Source organism: Rousettus aegyptiacus, unplaced genomic scaffold (assembly GCF_014176215.1).
Source record: "Rousettus aegyptiacus isolate mRouAeg1 unplaced genomic scaffold, mRouAeg1.p scaffold_m13_p_14, whole genome shotgun sequence".
Lineage (NCBI taxonomy): Eukaryota > Metazoa > Chordata > Mammalia > Chiroptera > Pteropodidae > Rousettus > Rousettus aegyptiacus.
Genome location: NW_023416289.1, coordinates 46,470,328 through 46,491,795, shown reverse-complemented (window position 1 = coordinate 46,491,795; position 21,468 = coordinate 46,470,328). Strand labels below are relative to the sequence as shown.

Here is a 21,468-nt window from a genome sequence, read left to right as displayed (position 1 = left end):
GACTCAAAGAGGCAAGGATGACAGACAGCAGCAAAGATGAGTGAGAAAGTGAACAAAGTCCCAGGCAGAGTAAAAGGGACACACCGACCCATGAATACCAACTGGACCTAATGCTCAATCCTGGGAAGTACTGAACACCAGGGAGGCTGGAGCTCACTTCTTTATGATGCTTCGGTAAGTGACTTGATTTGGGATTGGGCTTTAAAAGGTCGCCATGGAGATTCTAGATTTGTGACTATGATCATGCTTCCGAACCCCCAGTCATCCTGCTATGGCCCATCATAGACACAGCATAAAAAAGTTGCCAAGTTGTTTTTTTCATTCATTCATTCATTCACTCATTCATTCATTCAACAGATGTTGTATACTCTGAGTGCTGGAGAAACAAGACAAAGTCCATGCACCCATGAAGCATTCGACCTAGTTGGCAGACCCGTAAATATATAATGTCAAGTAGTGTTAAGTGCTAAAAAGAAAAATTAAGCAAAGCTAAGAGGACAGAGTAATAGAAATTGTTGATAATAGCAGACTAGTTTAGGTTACTCAGATCGACTGTCCTACTGAAGCAACCAAAATGTTGGATGAATTTTTTTTTAAGTCTTAAAAGCATTGAGGGTCTCATGAGATTTATCAGGGCCATAACTGAAGGGAAATTGAGAACCCAGAGAAGTAATCACAGTCCTTCAGCTCTGAGGGAATTTTACAATCCTGGCAAATTCGAATCTTTACTTCAATGGTCTCTCAGAGGAGGGGTATTACAAAAGCTCAGGGCCCACCCGAGACTGGGAGTCCACATTAAACTGGGAAAGCAATGGCTTTACCTTCAGGGAAAGGAAATGAGAAGGAAATTGATCCTTGTTTGTGAATTTCTGGCCCATTCCGCGGGTGGTCCAGAAGACCTCGGCTGTGAATTTAGTGTAGTCTCAGCGGTGTTTCTAAGCTTTTGATAATAAGTGAGAACATACACAAAAAGTGTCCTCTGCTGAAAGGGCACTCCATTAAAGACCAAGAATCATTCCTGTACACCTGTTTTCCAGGAAAATGAGTAGCACACAGTCAGGTGTAACCAAGTAGACAGAGTGCCAGGAATGAGAACCAGTAGAAATGAGAGACACTAGAAACAGATGCACCAAATACTCATGATTCAGAGTTATTAGGCGAACATAAAAATAATGTTTCATTTGTATAAAATATAAGATTAACATTTTTACAAGGACCGAGAAACTATAAAAAATTATCTGGATGCTTTGAAAATGACAAAACTGGTAGAAACTGAAAACTTAATGAAAGAGTTTAAAGTTAAAAGCAACAGGGGAATATAGAAATAGTAAACTGGAACGTGGTTCAAAAGAAATTATTCATAATGGACCATGAAGAGAAAGGACAGAAAACATACAAAAGAAAGTAAAAGACCTGAAGAATAGAGTGTGAAGAATAGTGGGGGCCTTATCTGCATTTATTCTGAGTCCCCAAAAGAGAGGAGAGTGAGAATGTGGCAAAAGGAATATTTAAAAGAAATAATGGTGGAATTTTCAAATTTTCCAAAATAGATGAGCAGCTAACCCAAAGAAGCCAAATGAATCACTAGCGGTATAAATACAAAGAAATTCACACCTAGAAATAATATTGGGTATCTGGAAGACTACCAAAAGCAAAGAGATCTCAGTAGCAGCTTGAGAAAACAGGTATTCTTCAAAAGTCAGTTAAGATAATGACTTCTCAGCAATAGAAGTGGAAGTCAGGACAAGATCAATGTGCTGATGGAAAACAGCTGCCAATTTTATACCCTGCGAAACATGAATTTCAAGAATAAGATCAAGATACATTTTTGGATTTAAAAAATTGAAGAGGGTGTGTCACTAGCAGTAGATCCTTAGCAAAAGATATTCTAAAGGATGTAATTTAGGCAGAAAAAAAGAAAGCGACCCCGATGGAATGTTCGAGATGCAATAAGAAATAAAAAGCGAAGAAAGTGGAAAAAATTTGACTAAGTCTGAACAAATTTTGGCTATGTAAAATGTCAATGATAATGATATCTTGTATATTAGAGGAAGAGAAAAGAACGAAGTGCACATAAACACATAATAAACACGTGTTAGGAGGGGTTTAAGCCTTGTGAAGTTAGTTTGTGAGTTTTTATTTCTTGGATAAGTGCTAAAAGAAGAATAATTTATTATTTAAAAACTAATAACTAGGTTAATGAAATGATAAAAATTGATGAATTCAAATTAAAACAATGAGGAAAGAAAAAGTAGAGCAGATACAAAAATAGTGCAAAAATGTAAGATGGTAAATTTCAGCTCAGATCTAACAGCAATTTCATTACATCTATGTGGACTGCATGCTCCTGTTAAAAGAGTGACAGGCTGAATTTTTTAAATCAACTACAGATATTTATAAGATACATTTAAGATGTAAGAATATAGAAAAGCCAAAAGTGAAATCGTGAAAAGGGCTATATAATGCAAATACCAAAATGAAGCTGATATAACTGTAAATATTAATGAAGTGTAATTTAAGGCAGAAATATTACTAGACATAAAGAGATATTTTAATAATAAAAGGCTCAGTTCACCAGCAAGTGTTGAAATTTAAAAATTTGTATACACCTAACAACATAGCCTCAAAAGGTATAAGGTAAAAGTTGACAAAACTTGGAAGAAAACTAGATAAATCAAAGATCATAGTGGGAGATTTGAACCCACTTCTCAATAAATGATAAGGCAAGCAAAATAAGTCATTAAGATACAAAATATTTGAAAAACGAAAATTTGGCTTTATGGACATGCCTAGAGTGAAACCTGTTCTGGGCCATAATGCAAGTATTGACAAATTTCAAGTGTCCAAAATCAAACAGAATATGTCCTTTACCACAGTAAAATGAAGTTAGAAATTACTAGCAAAAATATAACTTTAAAAATTCTCACAACTTAACAAATGCTCTTTAAAATGGCCCCTGTGTCAGTGAAGAAGTATTTTGTTTTGTTTTGATTTTGATTTTTAATTAGAATTGAGATTCGATATTGTTTTATATGAATTTGAGGTGTAGAGCGTAGCGGTTAGACATTTATGTAATTTACAAGGTGACCCCTCTCCCCCCAATTAGCCCAGTCCCCACCTGGCACCATATACAGTTATTGCGTATTATTGCCTATATTCCCTGTGCTGTACTTTACATCCTCTTGACCATTAATGGAAATTAGTTAACATTTTGATCTACGCGATAACAAAAATACTGTATACTAACACTCACGTGACGCAGTTCTTAGAGGGAAATTTTTAACATTAAATGCTTTTATCTCAAGAACTTAAAAAAATAGCAAAATAATCTAAAAGGAGAAAAAGGAAAAATTCATGATAAAGAGGAAAAAATTAAATAGAAAGCAAACACATGATAGGGGCGATTAAATAAACCAAAAGTTGGTTCCTTGAAAAGTCCAGGAAAATTGTCAAACATCCACTGACAAAAAGGGTAAATGGACAAATGGCAATATCGAGAATTACAAGGTGATGCTGCTGCAGGTACAACAGATGTCAACAAGGTAAAAATAGGATGTTATGGACAGCTTTATGCTAATTAATTTGAAAATATAGGGAAAAAATGGACAAGTCCCTAGAAAACTATAGCCCACAAAAAATGACTCAAGACAAAACATAGCATTTGATTAGTCCTAAAACAAAACAAATTGAATCCGTGACTTAAAAAAAAAAATTAACCACAAAGAAAATTCTGGGTCTAGATACTGTCACCGGTCACCACTAGAGAAGTAATTCCAGTATGCAAAGTCTTCCAGACACTGATCACTGTCCAGCTCAGTTTCTAAAGCTAGCCTCACTTAGATGCCAAAACATGACAAGGAGAGTATAGAAAATTCTAGGCCAGTATTGATTTTAAAAATACTAAATAATAACATGAATGTAAGAGAATCCACGTTCCGGTTTTTCCCATGATAGCTTCTTTGTAATATTAATCTTTTGAAAAAAAATTTTGGAGAGACCGTCAGCCTTCGCGGGTCCTCGAACGCACTTTGACCCGGCCCTTGGGTTGTTCAAGCCGAAGGAAGAGCAGGGGTCAAGGCCACATTTGGAGCATTCGGGGGACAGGAAAGCCAACGTAGCTGGAGGGAGCATAATGGATGAGAAGGGGAGGAGCTCTAAATAGGGACATGGAGGCTGGGGCCAAAGTACACAGGGCCTTTGGTCACGTCGAGGTGTAACTTTTCTGATTCTAAGAAAAGAGAACCACGGAAGGACTCCTTGTGTGTGACCGAGCTGACGAGGCCAGAATTCAACGCCTTCCTCACGCCTTTGCTGTGTGTCTCGGGAGTTCACTTTACCTCTCTGATCTTCAGTTGTCCCAAGTGCGGAAAGAGAGAAAAGAGAGAGGAAAAAAGTCCAGGAAGGAGGTTCAAGAGATGCTGGATTTACACCCGTCCTACAGGGGGAGCTAAGAGTGACACAACCCCGAGGGCCCGTTGAGCCTTCCGCAGGGAGCACCCACCTTTGGTTCACTGGACCGCGGCCCAAGTGGAAGGCCCTCTGCGGGAGCAGCTGATGCGGGAGGGGGGGTGGGGAGCCCAGACACCTGGAGACACTCTCTCCCCTCTCCCTGTCTGTGTGGAATAGAGCAGGACTCCATAACCTGGGGCCTGACTGCGGTGGCCAGAATCCCCCTGATACTGTGTATGAAGGGTTGTAGCCACCGGTCCTTCTCTGGGGAAGGGGTTTCTAGCTCATTGGAGAAGGATATTTTCACACACAGAGGACAAAAGCTCCAATTCACATAGGTTTTAAAAGGGGGCATGGCGGGAACCTCATGACTCATGTTAATGAAATGTAGCCGCCCTGAAACGTTGGGCCTGGGTCCAGGAGCCCACAGACACGGGCAGGAAGGCACCTGCTTACATGTCTGAGGCCGGAGGGCCTCTGACTGGCTGGCTTCCTCTTCACACAGGCTGTCCCCTATTGGAGGCAATATGGCCTCCTGCTGAGACAACCCCACCCCCCACCCCCCACCATAACCCACCTACTCCCCCTCCTGAAATATGGCTAACCAGCAACCTTAATTCTCCTTTACCATCGAGACCGACATGCTCACAGGTTCTGGGGATTAGGACATCTTTGGGGCGACTTTATTCTACCAGCCACCGCGGTGGCAAACCCCAGAGCAGCCACCACGGTCTCTGGCTCCTGGGTCAGAAGCAGCTTAGGGGTGGTTGGGTGAGGGGGAGGGGGGAAGAGCTGGGAAGTGGGAGAGAAAGGAGTGGACACCGCGTGCTGTCTGCCAAACACTGTCCTTGGAACTTTACACACATTATTCTTTACTTTCTGCGACAGCCCTGTTTAACACAAATGAGTATCCCGCTTTACATATGAGGAAACAGACGTTCACAGTGGCGGAGTGACTCGTGTCGCACAGCTAGCTGATGGCAAAGGCAGGATTTGAATGCGGGCTATCAGCCCCTAAAGGACATTTAAAATAGAACCTTAGGTTTATATTCATAGTATCATAGATGTGTGTGTGTTTATTTCCTTTTAGAAAATTATTTTTTCAATTGTATAAGTAACGTATAGAGAGATTGTCTTTGCTCTTAAAAACAGTATTACGGATACAGCTAATGTCCCCTTCGATCATCTCTTTCCAGCTAAGTCTGTCCCCTGGCGGTAACCACGATCCCTGGCTTACGGCAGGCCTCACAGGTCTTTGTCTAAAAGCATGTATATACGCATCTAGGAACACCGTGTGCGCGTAGTACTGCAGAGTGAATGAGTCGAATTGTTTGGGGCAAGCATGTGAGTGTGTTTTAACATAAATGGGACCAGACTGTACATATTGTCCTGCAGTTTGCTTTTTTAACTCAACAATATGGCTTGGAAATCTATCCAGATTTATTTAAATCTCTCCGTACCGTTTCTTTGGAGAGCTGCACTGGCATTCCAGAAAACCCGTGTTTCTTTACCCATTTTCCTATTGCTGGAGAGTCGGGTTATTTTTGGTCTTTTTGCTCTTACAAGCAGTGTCGCTGCGAACGTCTTTAGGTGGGTTTCCTCGCGGGGTCAGTAAGGGGAGGTGGGATCATTGGGTCACATGGGTATGGTCATGTTCATTTTAATAAGCACTTCCCGTGACTATATAACAGATACCAGAAACGTGGTGACTTCAAATAACAATCGCATGTCACAGCTTACGTGCCAGCCGATGCACGTTCGTATGTGTACATTTTTATCTGCCTCCCTGATTATTTCTTTAACGTAAGTTCCTGAGAGTTGGATTACGGGGTTGTGAACGAAACTTTGGAGTGAAAGCTGAAGTGATTCTTGTGTTAACTCTTTTGTTTGAAGCCAACAGGCTCAGCTCTAACGCGACTCAGTGGCTCTCGTTTCTGCCCATCAAATGAGCAACTAACGTTTTAAGGTCCTGCCGAATGCTGGCGACAGAGCAGCAAAGCAGACAGACACACGTGCCACCCCCAGTTTCTAAAGGCGGTTTGGCAGCAGATGTCAAACGCAGGGAACAAGTCCACATTCTTACAGCCTGGAGATGTACCCGAAAGTCCCACAGAGACGTAAGGACAAAGAGTTTCACCATGATGTATTTACTATAGCTCTTTTTTCTTTTTCTTTTTTCTTTCTTTCTTTCTTTTTTTTTTTTTTTTTAAATGAAACTACCAGGGCGTCTGACTGGAAGGGAATGGTTAAGCTGAGCAACTCCACAGAATATCACACGGCCGTTTAAAATGACATTCCGAAGCATACACGTTAGCATGGAAGTCAGTGCCGGGGAGGTAATAATGTTCGATGAAACGCAGAACTCACACGTTCCGTGTGAAGTGTGGATGGACGTAGCTGTGCCTTTCGGGGCTCAGCAGAAGTGCTCCAAGCTCTTGGGGGGGGGGCGGTTGTCTTTGGGAGGCAAGAGTGTGGAGATCTTTTTCTGCTTTCCTCAGTTTCCAGCTGTTCTCCCTTGAGTGTGACGGCGGAGAGCTTACTCTGCCCATGTCCTCAGCCCTGGAGCTGGGACCGTGTTGACTTACATGGCAAAAGGGACCTGGTGGATGTGACCAAATTAAGGACTCTGAAAAGCGGAGGTTATCCTGAATTGCCTGGCAACCTGGTATCATTAGAAGGGTCCCCGCAAGGGGGAGACAGGAAGTTTGGAGTCAGAGAAAGCAATGTGACAATGGAAGCCGTGATTGGAGTGATACAAGGTCACGGCCAAGAAATGCAGGTGGCCTCTAGGAGCTGGAGAAAGGAGGAGCCTCCAGGAGAGACACCCTTTGATGTTAGCCCAGTCAGGCTGATTTTGGACTTCCAACCTCCAGGTTCTGTGTCGTTTTAAGCCCCTTAGTTTGTGGTCATTTTGTTATTGCGGCAACAGAACACTAATACCATCGTGAATGACCCCACTTTAAAAAGTAAACTCTTTTTAAAAAATATAATGCATGCAGAGAAAATGCAAAAACTACAAGTGAACTGCTACAAAGCGAACAGGTCCGTGTAACCTGCCGCCAAATCAAGAAGGAGGACGGTCCAGTCCCCCGGAAGCCCTTGCGTACTCCCCGCCACCCTCCCTCAAAACCCCGAGCCTCAGTTCGCCTCGTTGGCCATGGGCTTCGTTTTCTGCTCAGCGGAACATCTGTATGGTCCATCAACGTCCCTGGGAGTTACAGGCGGGCAGGCAGTTGGCCGGCTGGGGGACCCTGCCAAGCCATTTCCCTGAGTGGTTACAGCAGTTGGCACTCCTACCAGCAGTGTAAGAGTTTGCACATTTTTCCATGGGCTTGTCTGACTTTTCCTTATTGATTAGAAGGAATTCTTTACACATTCTGGGTAAGAATGTACTCCTATTTATTGCTTGCCTTTTCACTTTCTTTTTAATTCTTTTTTTTTAGTTTTTAATTTAATTTAAATTTTTTTTTTTTAGGCGAGGCAACCCTTGGTTGACCTCACAGATTGCAAGGATCTTGTCCGCTTGTCCCTTATTTTTTATTTTTATTTATTTTTTTACGCCTACAGCACCTGGTCTTCCTAGCTGGTTTCCCATCCAAGTACTGGCCAGGCCCCACCCTGCTTAGCTTTCAAGACCAGATGGAATCCGGCTCATTCAGGGTGGCATGGCCGTAGACTTCTTTTCACTTCTTAATGGTGTCTTTCCATGAGCACAAGTTCTGAACATAGACGAATTTACTGGGTTTTTAAATTTTCCCTTTATGGGAAAAAACAAACACAATCTTTGATCTCGTTTTAGGAATCTTTTCTGCTCTGAGTACATGAAAGTGCTCTGCGATGCTTTTTTAAAAAGCCATATTTTTAAAATACACTATTTTACGAACACACCACAGTGGATTTGTCTCTTCTACTGTTGATGACAGCCATGGCTGTTTTCTGTCTTATGTCACTCTGAATAACGAGGCTCCCACCAGTCCTGCCTGAGCGAATATGCGCTCTGGTTTCTCTTGGGTGAAGACCCCAGAGTGAAATCACTGGGCTATAGCCTGGGTCAGAGGGTCACAGCGCCCTTCCTGATTGGTTGCTCAACACCCCAAAACAGCGGCCTCCCGTGTGTGTCCAAGTTTACGGCCGTTTATCTCAGGAGGGCAAAACCTGTCATTCCAGGATGGCCAAGAGTAGGACATGGATGGACAGTGGGCTGACATCCCGATAAACCCAGCCTAAGTTGAAAACGTCAGAAGTTGCAAATGCACCTACAGAACGTCGCAGCTCGGACAGCTCGGCCGGCAACTCTGAAGCCCAGGGAAGGCAAAGGCAGTTGTAACCGCGCCCCGCCCCATTCCCACCATGAGCAGGAGGCGCAGAGGGGCGCTCCCAGCCGTGACACGTGACGGGATGTGGGGCGTAGGTCGCTTGCCCGCGTAGTCGCGGGGCTGACCGGGTGCTGCGCGCGCAGCCGCTGCCCAGCATTCTCGGGAGGGGACCGTGCGCATGTCGCTGGCCTGAGAAATGACCAAGATCAAAGTACAAAGTGCACTTCCTATGAACGTCCATCGCTTGCACACCTCAGTGGAGTGGAAGATAGTGAGCCAAACTGTCGTAGGCCAAGGCCCATCTGTATCCTGTTTACGATGAAAACAAACAGCGACTCGTTTGTGCCCCGCACAGCAAGGCCGAGCAGAAAGAGTGAGTCCCCTGGTGTCAGCAAGAGCGGGTTTGGGATCTCGGTGGACACTGCTTGCCATGTGGCCTCCTACAAGCAAGTCGCCTCTTTGGACCCATCTACTTCTCTGGGAAATGGGGAGGAGAATAGCTTTCCGCTGGCAGGATCGTGGGCAGGGGCAGAGGAGACGCCGAGTGCCTGTCTCATGCCCAGTAGATGCAGCCACAACAGTTAATGTTCGTTAAGCCGAGAGACGGTCTCGTTTCAAGGACAGTCGAAGCGGCATCGGGCCTCCTTAGAGGCCACTGTGACAAATGCAGACTTAACTGTGACAAACCCGGCTCCGCAAAGCTATACCATCTCCCCAAACGTAATGCAAACCTGACGCTGACGCTGGCTTCTCGCCGACGATAGCAAGCGTCGCTTGAAATGTTTAAATACCCTGTTACCAGTTGTGTGCTGCAGCCCGCCACTGCTGGTTTCCCAAGAGGGAAGAAGGGGACTCTCTTCTTGACTGTGTCACAGTGTTCCATGTGGTGACTTTCCTCCAGGTGGTGAAACGCTCACCAGCAGAGCACGGCTGCCTCGGCGTGCGGGTTGGGAAACGGGGGTCTAAGGCTTACAAGGAGTCCATTGAACCTTCTTAATGAGAAAATGTCACACAGGATGCCGCGTCTTCATATTACATCACCTCAGGCAGCACAGGGCAGCTCGTCCCACAGTGAGCGATGCTGGGTTTGGTCACTTTGTTCCTGTCGGATGAGGCTTCAGCCACATGTGACTAACCCGGTGGTCCTTGCAGGAAAAAGTCTGAGCATTCAAAGTGGTGACTGTCATTCTGTCACATGTACATATCATCATATCTATATACGATGTATACGCGTATGTCTCCATACACACACATACATGTGTGTGTGTGTTACATGGACACGAGATGTGTTACCGTCATAATAATCATTCCCTTTGATGCTCCAACTGTCTCAGCGTCTGCCAGTCGGAGCCACATCGGGCTGGCTCCTGTGTCATTTTAATGTGACCCCATTTGAATGCCCCCCAGCCTTTGTGTCACCAACGATGTTCCAGGCTTCCTTCGAACTTGGCCTGCCCCAAACCTGGAGGCAGTGTCACTCTCCCAGGGAGTCCAGTGCCTTCCGCGAGTGTGCTGTCAGAAACCAGACTGCGCGACACACGCTTTTCTCAGCCACGCTTTCAGCCACCGAAGGGAGCAGACGGCTTGAGGTCGTCCCGGTGACAAAGAACTCGGGTGCCGGCTGTGTCACGGACTGTCCCCTGTTGCCGCGTAACAAGCAGTCCCCAGCACTCAGTGGCTTGAAGGCACCACCTCGTGTCACTATGGCACCAGGGTGCGTGGGCTAAGAACTGGGGATGGGCTCGGCTGGGCTGCCCTGGCTCTGGCCCTCTGCAGAGGGGCCGGGGAGACCTTGCCAAGAGCTTGGACAGAGGGGGCAGCTGTGCGCCCACCCGGCACTTCTCAGTCCAACCTCGGCGTCCGGGCTTCCGCGTGGATTCGCAGGCCTCCTCCCAGCACAGCGGCCTCAGGGCCATCCGCTCCTACTGCCACTGAAGAGCAAATCAACCGAGGCTCAGAAGGCGTCACTTCTGCCACACCCCATCTGTCAGAGAAGTGGCCAGAGCCGGCTCCGGTCTGAGGAAGGGCACGCGGGATGCTGTCAGAGTGTGCGAAGTGGGGGAGACTGTGGCGGCTCTCTTTGGGACACATAGCGGGCCACATGGACTAGGGACGAATACGGCTGTTTTAGAAACAGATAAGCAGGTGACAGGAAGTGACCTGCTGTGAACGCAGAGCCTTCAACTCCACGTTCCAGTGATTGCTGCCTCTCCTAAGAGCCAGGGTTTGGGCTGTCGGCGTGGCGAAGGCCAGAACTGCAGGTAAGGTCCAGGGTGTCCCCTGGCACCCACTGTGTCGCTCCCCCCTTTCCTGGAATTCTCTGCCCTGGCGACAGTCCCAATTATTTCCCAGCAGAGCAGAGGGCCCACAGCAGTTGCTCAGTGTATGTGTATTGAACAAAATACATGAACACTGGAGGGGGGGCGGTCCCCCCACTCTGAAAGAGTTTTCTGAGCAAACCAAATGACGTTAAGTGAAAATCTCCTTCTTTTGCCCATATTTTATTTATCAAAGTTATGCCTAACTGCCCATCAGAACTTCTGATCAGGGTTAGAGTAGCAGTTAAAACAGTGAGTAGATAAAAAAAAAAATTTTTTTTGTTACAGCCTGAAGCAGAGACATTTGATATTTGTTTTAACCTCTGAAATGCCATCCCAGAGGAAATCTATAATTGACATCCGGTTCGCTGATGTAGTGAACATACCTTCTGGGTCCGCATTACTACAGGGGTCCCTGGGCCACTGTCACCCCTTTATTAGGTAATATACTTTCCCAGTCAGCACCGAAAATGGGAATTGGAAATAGGAGTCGAGTTGAGGTGACTTGGACGACTGCTGGGGCGAGGCTTCGGGGCAAAGTCCAGGAAGCGGAGTGGCATCGAGGTTTGGTTTTGTGACTGAATAAACCGGGACTCTGTCCTCTCCACTCTGCTGGCCTTGCCACATCCTTCTGCCGCCCTTAGGTCACCTCTCTAACAGGCGGAGCTTGCTGCCCTCCCCCGCCCTCTGCACCCCTTCCGCCTGGGGGGTCCCGCCCTCTGGCCTGCCGCCTTCCATCACTTAAGCCTCATCCGAAGAGCCACTTTCTCCAGGAGGCCCCCCGTTGATGGCCTCAAGTCTGTCACCTTAGACCCCTACCAGCCCCTCTCCTCCCTAGGGCCCTCCCTTATATCTCTGAAATGGGCCCTCAGGTCACCCAGAAGGCAAGCCCCTGACGGCCGCCCCTGGCACCAACTAGACTGGGCCCTCGGTGGACGCTGGTGCCTGAAGGCCACTCACTTCTCCTCCAGTTACATGGGGACAATCACGCCCCACAAGCTGGGCTTTGGGCCTGTAGCGGGAAGGCTCGGGGGCTGGTAAGACATTGAAATCCTTTGCTGCTCCCCTGGTCTGTTCCCACGGGCTCTCTGGGACCAACAAGGCAGATCCGGGGCCTGGGAGTCACGTTTGGGGTGGTCGCCAGGGAGATGAGATGTTCCTGGGGTGCCCAGCACGGCAGGACACACTGGCTGCTCTCAGTGTCATTGTTTTCTTGGCGTCACCATTAACCTTGAGTCTTCAGTCGGCCGGCCGCAGTCTGGGGCCCACACACCTTCGACCGGTCTCCTAACCCAGATTTCAGCGGGGGGGGGGGGGGGGGGGGAGGGCAGGAGCCCAAAACTCACAACCCGCCTGCAGCCCTCGCCTGTCACTCTTCCCTCAGTTTCCCCTCTCTGCTGTGCTCGGCGCCCTGCGTGGACCCAGCCCCACATACAGATGCTGCTGCTCACGCACCCAGATGTGACCTCACCTGTCCGTCTGGCCTGCTTCCCCTCCCTGGATGCCCCTCTCCCCAGAAGGCCTCCGCTGGGCCCCGTTTCTACCTCTAGGGTGGAGGGGTCATGCTTTCCCATCCTGGGGCTCCCAGAACAAGAGAGTGGGAGAGGAAGAACCAGTGTCCCTGGAGGCCGGGTGTGAAGGGGAGGAAACCCCTAGTCTCCCCTCTACCATTGCCAGAGCTGGGGGCCGACCTTCTTCCGGGGACAAGGAACAGGAGAGGTTTCTGTCCTGATTTCAGAACCTGGAAGTTCAGTGCTTCCCTTCAGCCTCTTCTGGGTTTCTTTGCCCCCTAATTCCTGAGGCCCCTGGCCCTGCGGGGAGGTGGGGGGGGGAACGGGGAGCTGAGGGGGCAGGTGGAGGGCAAGGTGACCTCTCAGAGGCCTCTGTGTCCCCGCCGCCGCCCACACCCTGCACCTGAGGTGCCGCGCCAGCTTCACAGCTCTAAATGTGTCCCCACACCCCAGCCCGCACCTGGGGAAGGTGAGAGAGGGGGCAGGGAGGTTGCGGGCCTGTCCTCTGCCTCCTCCCGCCCCACAGGCCCAGGCCGGCTCCAGCCCCTTCAGGACGCCCCGGCCAGAGCCCAGCGCTCTGAGCTCCCATCCTGCCCAGGCCCACTGCCTGCGCGGGCTCCTGCTGCCCACCTTGCCCCGCACAGCTCTGCCCCCACCCCCTCTGCCCAGCCCACCTCCTCCCTGCCCTCCTCCCTGCCCTCTTCCCGGTCTTGCCAGCTGCCCCTCACTCTTGATGACAGCCCCTCCTCCCTGCCCACCCCTTTTCCCCAAGTCTCTCCAAAGCTCTGCTTCCTCCTCTCCTCCCGTGGTCCACAGGTCTCTCCCTTCCCTCCCTCCTCCCTTCCCCCACTCTGTTCCAGGGCCCCCCAGCCTAAGCTGCTACCTCCCGCCCGCCATCGCTTCTCTCTACCTCTACCTCCCCTCCCCTCCCCTCCCGCATTTAACATTCACCCCAGGTGTGTGAGGACTTCCTCCTCCCCCTGCCCCCTCTCCATCTCTCCCCTCCGCTCCCCTTTCCTTCTCCCCGTCCCTCTCCTCCCTCTCCCTCTTTCCTTCCTTTTCTCCTTCCTTTTCTCCGATCTTCCCTTTCTCTGCCTCCCTCCCCTTTTTCGGCCTTCCCCTCCCCCTTCCTCCCCATCCCTCCTCTCTTCTCCTTCCCCCTTCCCTCCCTCACCCATCCTCTCGCTTTTGCTCCCTCCCCTCTCTCCCCCCCCTTCCTTCCCCTCTCCTGCGCTCCGGCTCCCCCCTTCCTCCCCTCCCTCCCTCCCTCCCCCTCCGTCATCAGTATTCCGCTCCCGTCTCCGGCGCTCTCGGCTGCTCCCGGTCGCTGCCGCACCGTCCGAGGCGGGGGCCGGGGCCGGGGCCGGGGCCTGGGGGGGGTGGGGTGGGGGGAGCGCGGCGACGGCGGCCCGCGGACTGGGGAAGGAAGGAGGGAAGGCTGGAAGGAAGGAAGCAAGGGAAGAAAGAAGGGAAGAAAGGAAGGCAAGAAGGAAGGCAGGCTGCGGGCCGGCGGGCGGGCAGGCGCGGAGGCAGAGCGGCCCCCCGAACCCCGCCGCCGCAGCTGCGGAAGCCCCCTCCCCACCCCGGAGCCGGGGAGGGGGGCAGAGCGCGCGAGACCCGGGCCGGCCGCAGCCCCGCCCCCCGCGACGGGCCTCGCACCCCAAATCCCTGTGCCTCATTGGGGGGGTCCTCCCCCCGCGCGTCGGGCATGCTGCCCCCCGGAAGGAGCCCCTTCCCTCGCTGTGAGTAGATGCGGAGGGGCGCCGAGCGGGGGCGGGAGGCGGAACCGCGGGGGGCGGGTGGGGGGCTTTGTCTAATTAGGGGACTGTGGTCTCGGGCCTCCTCCGGGATGGGGGGGCAGCGGCAGAGGACAGTGGGCGGGGCCTGACGGAGAGCCGATGCGGGTGGGGGAGGCAGCGAGGTGGGGGTTCTCCGGACTAGGCGAGTTGTGTGTTGAGGGGGTCGACGCTGCCCGGGGAGGGGCAGGGTGGGATGTGCACGTCCCGCGGTCGCTGCGGACCCAGCTGTGCGGTGGAAGGCGCAGGCTTGGGGGTGGGCTTGCGGGCGCGGGTCCGGGACCCCCTTTCTGGGGCGGGAGTCCGGGTTCTTTTCCCCGTTGCCCCTCCCACCCTCTACACCGCTGCTGGTTGGGGTGGGGGGGCACGCCAGTGATGGGGAGGGGGGAGAGGCGGGCACGGGGTTTCCTTGGTGACCGCGCCTGGCAGGAGCGGTTGCCTTGGCAACTGGGAAGAACCGGGGAGTTTGGGAAGTGAGAATGGGGAAGATGGAGGGGGTGACTGGGGACCAAGACTGCCACTTCCCGGGGCTCCAGCCCCTCTCCCTCTGAAGCTCCCCACCCCACCCCTGCTGCTGGGCAGCCGAGCCCCTGCTCCTCCTCTGCCCGAGACCCCGTCCCGTCCCGTGAGCCCCTTCTGCTCCGGGGCCTCCTAACCCTGGGCACGTGTCTCTCCGGGGCCACTTCCTCTCGCCCTCCGTCCTCACGCTCCCCTCACTGGCTGCCCTCCGGGGCCTTCCCACCCCCACCCTCGCACCTGCTCTTCCGGGACATTCGACTGCACCTCGCCGTCCCCTCAGCACCCTCTCGTCCCTCCGTCCCTGACTCCATCCTCGTGTCTTCCTCCCGCGACCCTCTCTCCAGGACACCCCAACTTCAGCATCTGTGAGCGCTGCTAGACTCTGTTGGACCCGGCTCTGTCTGGGACCCCCTGCTCTGACCTTTCTTCGCGCGGAGCCCCTGTCCCCGTCTCTTCACCCCTGGGAGCCCCCAATCCCAGTCCCTCCGGTACTAGGGCGCTCCCTCCTGGAGCGCTGGCTCCTTCCGATGCCCCTTCAGTCCCAGAGCAAGAAGTGCGGCTTGGTCCAGGTTTCTGTCCGGACCCCCCCCCCCCCCCGTTTCCAAGCACCCACTGCCCCAGGGTCCGAGGCTGCCATGGTGACGCCCCCTCTCGCTTGGACCGGTCCCCTTGTCTCCCCACCGCCACCTCGCTGACCCTGCGCCCCCCACCCCCCCACCCCCTCCTGCTGACCCTGAGCCCCACCCCTTCCCCGCAGCCTCAGCCCGCTCTCCTGAGGACACTTCCTTAGGGTGGGGAATCCCCTGGGGCGAGCCCGGCTGGGGGGCAGAGGGAAGGGAGCCTCCGGGCGCCCCTCGGCCCCGCCCCGCCCCCCCCAGCTGGGAGCTGCAGTGGAGCCTCTGCAGCACCCCATTGCTATGCGCCCCACATCCCGAGTCCGGCCGCGCAGCCGCCAGACAGGAACTCGGGCTCCCGCGGCAGCTGGGAGTATCCAGCTCGCTTCTCTCCAGGCCCAGGCGGCTGGCGGCACCCCCCACCCCCACCCCTAGAATCTCCCTGCCCCCAGGACCAGGGCCAGGATTGGCCCTCCCTCTTCCTGTAGCATCTTCTGTCTCCTGATGTACGTGTGGCAGCCACCTCTTCCCTGCCCCATCTCCCTCTGGCTCTGCCCGGGTTCCCAGTCCTGGTCACCCCACCGACCGTCCACGAGGAGGGACTGAGAGTGAAGTGGAGAGAGGGACGCGGACGAGGCAGGGAAGGCGGGAGCCAGAGAGGCAGAGGCACTGCCAGGGTGAGAGGGGCCCTGGCTCCCACACGGACGCACATGCAGAACTGGAGAGCCAGACACACACGGTCACTCGTGTAATTTCTGAAAGAAAGGGAGGGTCACGGGGGCAGGGCAACGCCATCCAGACACACGGAGCCAGCAGGCAAGGCAGAGAGGCAGGGAGCCACAGACTCAGGGAGGGTGGGGACAGACCCGCTGTGCTGGTGAGGAGGAGCCAGAGAACACGGGCCACCACCAGAGGTGCCGTGGGGGAAGGCGACAGCCTGTGACTTCTCGGAGGGACCTGGATCAGAGGGTGGGAATGAGCGAGAAACACACAGAGGTGCGCGCGCGCGCGCGCACACACACACACACACACACACACACACACACACGGTCATTCACTGGCAGCCAGGGACCCAGCCTCGCACGTGGCCGCAGTACCCAGAGTCAGCCAGAGGCCAGGGGAAGATGAGGAACCATGTGCCCTGCAGGGAGGGACGAGGGCAGCTGCCCCTGGGCAGAGGCGCTGGCTGGGGAGCCGCTGGCCCACGGCCACCTTGGACCTCCACACAAACACAAAGAGGCTCGGAAGTGGCCTCAGAGTCATGGAGATGCAGCCTCGTGTGCTGTGAACAGCCACACCTAGAGCCCAGCGTGAGGGACGTCCAGCCCCGTGGAACCCCGCAGTGGCCCCCACTCCCAGCGGGGGTAGTTGGGAGAGTGTTCTTGCCACAGGGGGCAGCGGGGTCTCCTGGACATCCAGACATTGGGTCTCAGAGGGCCGCCGACACCTCCCGAAAGCAGAGCCAGGGCTGACGCACCTGCGCGCGTGCACACTTCCGCACACGCAGAGGCCACATGGGACGAGGCGGCCCCTCGGGCAGAGGTGCCATGAGGGGGCGGGGAAGAGCTGGCTTCTCCTCCCGGTCTGGGTCTGGGCTCTGGCCCCTGTGCCGCCTCCGTCTGCTCCTCCCCCACCTCATTACCTGCTGGGACTGCCATCATCCCTCCCCATCCTGCATCCTTTCCCACCTCCCTGGCCTGGTATCTGTCATAAGGTGTCATCGGGACCTCCTGTCTCTGCCAAGCCTCTCGGTCTCCCCCGTCTTCCACCTGTGCCCTGGGCTGACCCTTCACCCCACCGCCCAGCCTGGGACCTTCCTGTCCTCACTGTCTGTCTCCACCCCAGACCCCTTCCTCCCTGTTCCTCTCTCCCGCCCCACCTGCTGTGAAACCTGCCTCTATTTCTGTCCCCTTAGCACCTGCTCCTGTGTCACTCCCTCACCCCTCCCCGCCTCCTCCCCGCCCCCCCCCCCAACCCCCGCTCTGCCCTGGACTCTCTGTCCCCACAACCTCGAGCACATCCACGGGTGTCCCGTGGGCCGTGAGTGTTATTCCCACCCTCCCCCCCGCCCCGTTCTATCAAAATGTTTAATTCAGGACCAACTTTTCTTCAAGAAATTAGCAATTTCACATACAAATTCATTCTCATCCCAAGAAGAAAATGCATAGCTATATGCGGTGATGAATAAGTGGTGTGATGATCGTTTTACAAATATTGACTAATTGTGTTGTACGCTCGAAACTAATGTAATGCGATGTCAATTATATCTCAACAAAATCCAGATTATCCGCTTCTTTTGAAACGTCCACCCCGGGGAGTGGGGGGCGGGCGTCTCGGCGGGCTGTGCTCAGGTGTCCCGCAGGCCACTACTGCCTTCCCCTGCCTCACCTGCCTGCCTCACCTGTCTCACCTGCCCCTCCACAGTCGGCTGAGTTTCCCACCTCTGCCGCATTCCCTTCCTTCTCCCTCCATGTGACACCTTTTGTTCTGTCCGCTCTCCACATCCCTCCGAACTCCGAGCCCCTGTGCCGGGGGCTCTCCGACTGCCCTTCTGCCCCCATCCCCTCCGAGCCCCGACCTGGGCCTTGCTTCGGCCTACACTGCCCCCTGCCCTCCGCCGCCCGCCAAGCCCAGGGAGGGAGACGCAAGACAGGCAGGTGCGGGGCCTATCAGGGCCCCGTGGCCACCCAGGGCCCTTGCAATGTCCTAGAGTCCTCATTGCATGAAGCCACTGTGGTGCAGCCCAGGTCAGCTGGCCGACAGTGGGGCCAGCCGCAGACCCCGCTGCTGTCCCCGTGTAGCTGTGTCCCGTGCCACAGGCAGGGCCACCTTCCCATGCAACAGTGGGGGGCACGTCTCAGAGGACAGGGGCAGGCAAGGTGCCTGTTGGGGGGCCTGGGACCCTGCGCTCGGTCCCACGTCAAGGCCAGGGTGCACATGGCAGGGCGCGGGCCCCCTGGCCCAGGGCCTGGGCCTGCAGTGCCGCCTCGTCAGGCTGGAGGGAGCTGGCCTTGGCTTCCAGCAGGGTGGGGGGAATGCCTCATCTCTCGGCTTGGGGACCCTCCGTAACCCCTTCCCCTCCCGTCCCAGTCCCCAGGAGCAGGGTGGCTGTGCCAGGCGGGGGGGTGGCAGGATGGCCCCTGTTGCCTGGAAACCCACTCGCATGTTGTCACGGCGGGCGAGGGCGGAGGGCTGTGGGAGGCCCCGCAGTGGGGGGCAGGCAGGAGCCTGTCCCAAGGGACTGCTGGGTCCCCACGAGGGGGAACCTGGGTCCTGGTGGACCCAGGGGCGTTGAGGAGCCTGTGTGTGACCGTGAGTGACATGGGGGAGTGAGGTGGGGCTGGGGCACAGCCCAGGCGGGGAGCCAGAGCTTCGTCCTCTAGCCTACAACCCTCACTACGGGTGGAGGGGTTCAGGACAACCCCTGCTGCACCGGACTCAGTGCTGAGCGTCCTGCGTGGATGCCCCCGTCCCTCCTCACGGCGGCCGCCATCACCGCCCCTAGTGTGACGTATGGGGAAACCGAGGCTCCCGGCCCAGGATCACGTGGCTGGAAGTGGCAGAGCTGAGCCTGCAAAGCCGGGCACCAGCCGCCTCCAGCTGAGGCCCCGGGAGGGGACGTGCTGGTCCTGAGGGCCCTCCAAGCGGAGCTGGGGTCACCGACAGGAACGGCCATTAGGTTGTCACTGACCCAGGCTCATGGGAGGTCCGGCTCTCGGAGGCAGACGAGTGGCTGTACCTCAGAGGGCAAAGGACCCACCCGCCACACTCTGGACCCTTGCAGTGGCCTCACTCCGTGTGGGGTCCCCATCCGTGTCCGGCCGGCAGGGGGCTAGGTGGGTGGCTCCCAGAACCCCCAGCCTGTGAGCCATGAGTGCTTTTGATTCAGCTGGAAAGGCTGGGTTTACTCCTGGTGTTGGGGGCAGGGGACAGAGTCACAGAATGAGGAAAAGTAAACGATAACTTTTAATGTCTCTGTCACTTAGTGCCCAGCACTGGGCATGTCACACACCAAGCTAGGTGTCCTCATCTTTGAAGACAGAGCCAGAGGGCGGGAAGGAGACCTCAGTGAGAAAGCAGGGAGTCGGAGCATAAACCCGGGGTTCCCCGACACCCCGCTCTGTCCACCCCTCCGTCTCGGTCACAGAGTGACTGTCGAGAGCATGTGTGCCAGGCGCTGTGCTTGGCCCACCACTAGCATTGGACCGCTGAAGCACGGCCACCCTGGGAGGTAGACGAGTGATTTTCCTCAGGACCAAGGCCCCGAGAGGTGACGTCTCCTTCCCAAGGCCATATGGCTAAGTCACCAGAGCAGTTGAGGTGGTAACCGGGTCTGGCTCAGCCCTGGACAGGGCAGGGCAGAGGGCGGGGGGGAGTTCGCTCTTCCTCAGAGCATGTCGGCCGGCCTCGCCCAGGATGCGAAAGCCCAGCCCACTGTGACCCACCACCCAGGTCAGGGAGCTTTCAACCTTTCAAGCGTCTATTAATTTCAGTAGTACCCCCTTTTTAAAAAATGAAATAGCCATGTACCCCCTGGGGACAGCCAGGTGAGAAGGGGCCAGGGAGGCTGGAGTCAGGTGGGCTGCCTCGCCCCCCTCAGCCACGGGCACCCTGCAGAAGCCTTGGCCATGACCTTGGCAATGGCCAGTGTCTTGAAAACCACCCCCAGCAGGCCATGTCCTAGCTCCCTCGGGAGTAAATTACATTCAGGAGAGTTAAGCGGCCAGTGAGGTAGCTGGCCAGGCTGGGGGACAGGGCCACAGGAGCCCGAGCTCAGGGCACGCAGGCGGAAGCAGTTCCTGGTGGGTCTGGGTTCAGTGGGACGCACCGGGGTGGCCGTCCCAGTGGTGGGGACTACACTGTCCAGCGCCGCAGCCACGTGTGGGCACCGACTAAAACTAGACTGACTGTTGAGCCCTCAGTCACACCATGGACCTGGGCCGCCCGCCGTGACCGCGCGTGCAGGTGGCCACCATGTTGGACAGTGTGGACGGTGCCACAGACAGCGACACAGCCAAACACCGAAACCATCGCACAGCGCCGGGCGAATGGCTGTGCTCCAGGCCTTTGCGCACCCCCAGCCCCTGCCTTCCCCGTGGGCTTGTAGAGTGTCTGTTACTTATTCCCATTTCTCAGACTGGGAAACGGAGGGACCACAGCGTCCGTTGTCGTCCCCATGTTGTCGTCCCCCCCCCACCCCCCCCATCCCGTTTCACAGAAGAGATGAGGGCCGGGGGTGGTGGTGAGCAGGCAGGCTATGCAGGAGCGGGCCACCTACAGAGCTAAGGAGGTGTCCGGATGACTCCGCTCTCCTCCCCTGCCCCGCCCCCTCCCTCGCCTCCTGCACCTCCACGTTCTGTCTTTTCTGTGTCTTTTCATTACGGCCCCAGTCACGGCCCCAGTCACGGCCCCAGTCATGCCCCAGTCATGGTCTCTTCCTCTCCCCTAGACCGGCGGCCCAGCTCCTCCCGGCCCCCAGCCTCCCTGCTCTGGTCCACTGAGAGGGGTCTCTCCAGCCCAGAGCTGTCCCCACACTGCCCTGTCGCAGCCCCCTGATGCCCCACGTGGCCTGCCGTGCAGGTGGCTTTCCCTGAGCCTACCTGCCTCTCGCCCCCAGCCTTCAATACAGGGGTCCCTTCTCCTCCTGCTTACACTTCGGATCTTAGCTTGGACTTCACCTCTACCGGGCCAGCGGCAGTGCCCTTCTGAGAGGACCTTCCTCTCACTTAGCCTTTGTGTGGGTCCAGGCGTCTGGATCACAAACTCCCCAAGGACAGGAAACAGGTCTACTTGGCCCTGTGCACTGGCGCCATCAGGGACCCCGAGGGAGGGGGCACTGGCTAGCGCCTTCTTCACTCAGCAAGTGTTGACTTGGGGGTCCTAAGTGATGGGGACACGGTAGAGAACGGACCACACAAAACTCCCTGCATGAGGCGTGCGCCTTC

The 21,468-nt window shown here is 54.7% G+C and overlaps 1 protein-coding gene and 1 pseudogene across 1 annotated transcript in view; one reads left to right on the top strand and one right to left on the bottom strand.

Annotated features, from left to right (window-relative positions):
* Positions 1 to 8,007: 8,007 nt before the first annotated feature.
* On the bottom strand, positions 8,008 to 8,126 carry LOC118611719 (annotated as a pseudogene).
* A 5,751-nt stretch (positions 8,127 to 13,877) lies between these two features.
* The window catches only part of LRRC4B (leucine rich repeat containing 4B), a 30,700-nt gene continuing 23,109 nt past the window's right edge, over positions 13,878 to 21,468 (top strand). The window contains exon 1 of the mRNA XM_036232566.1: positions 13,878 to 14,336. The gene's annotated coding sequence lies outside the window, so the exon portion shown is untranslated. The remainder of the gene's footprint in view (positions 14,337 to 21,468) is intronic.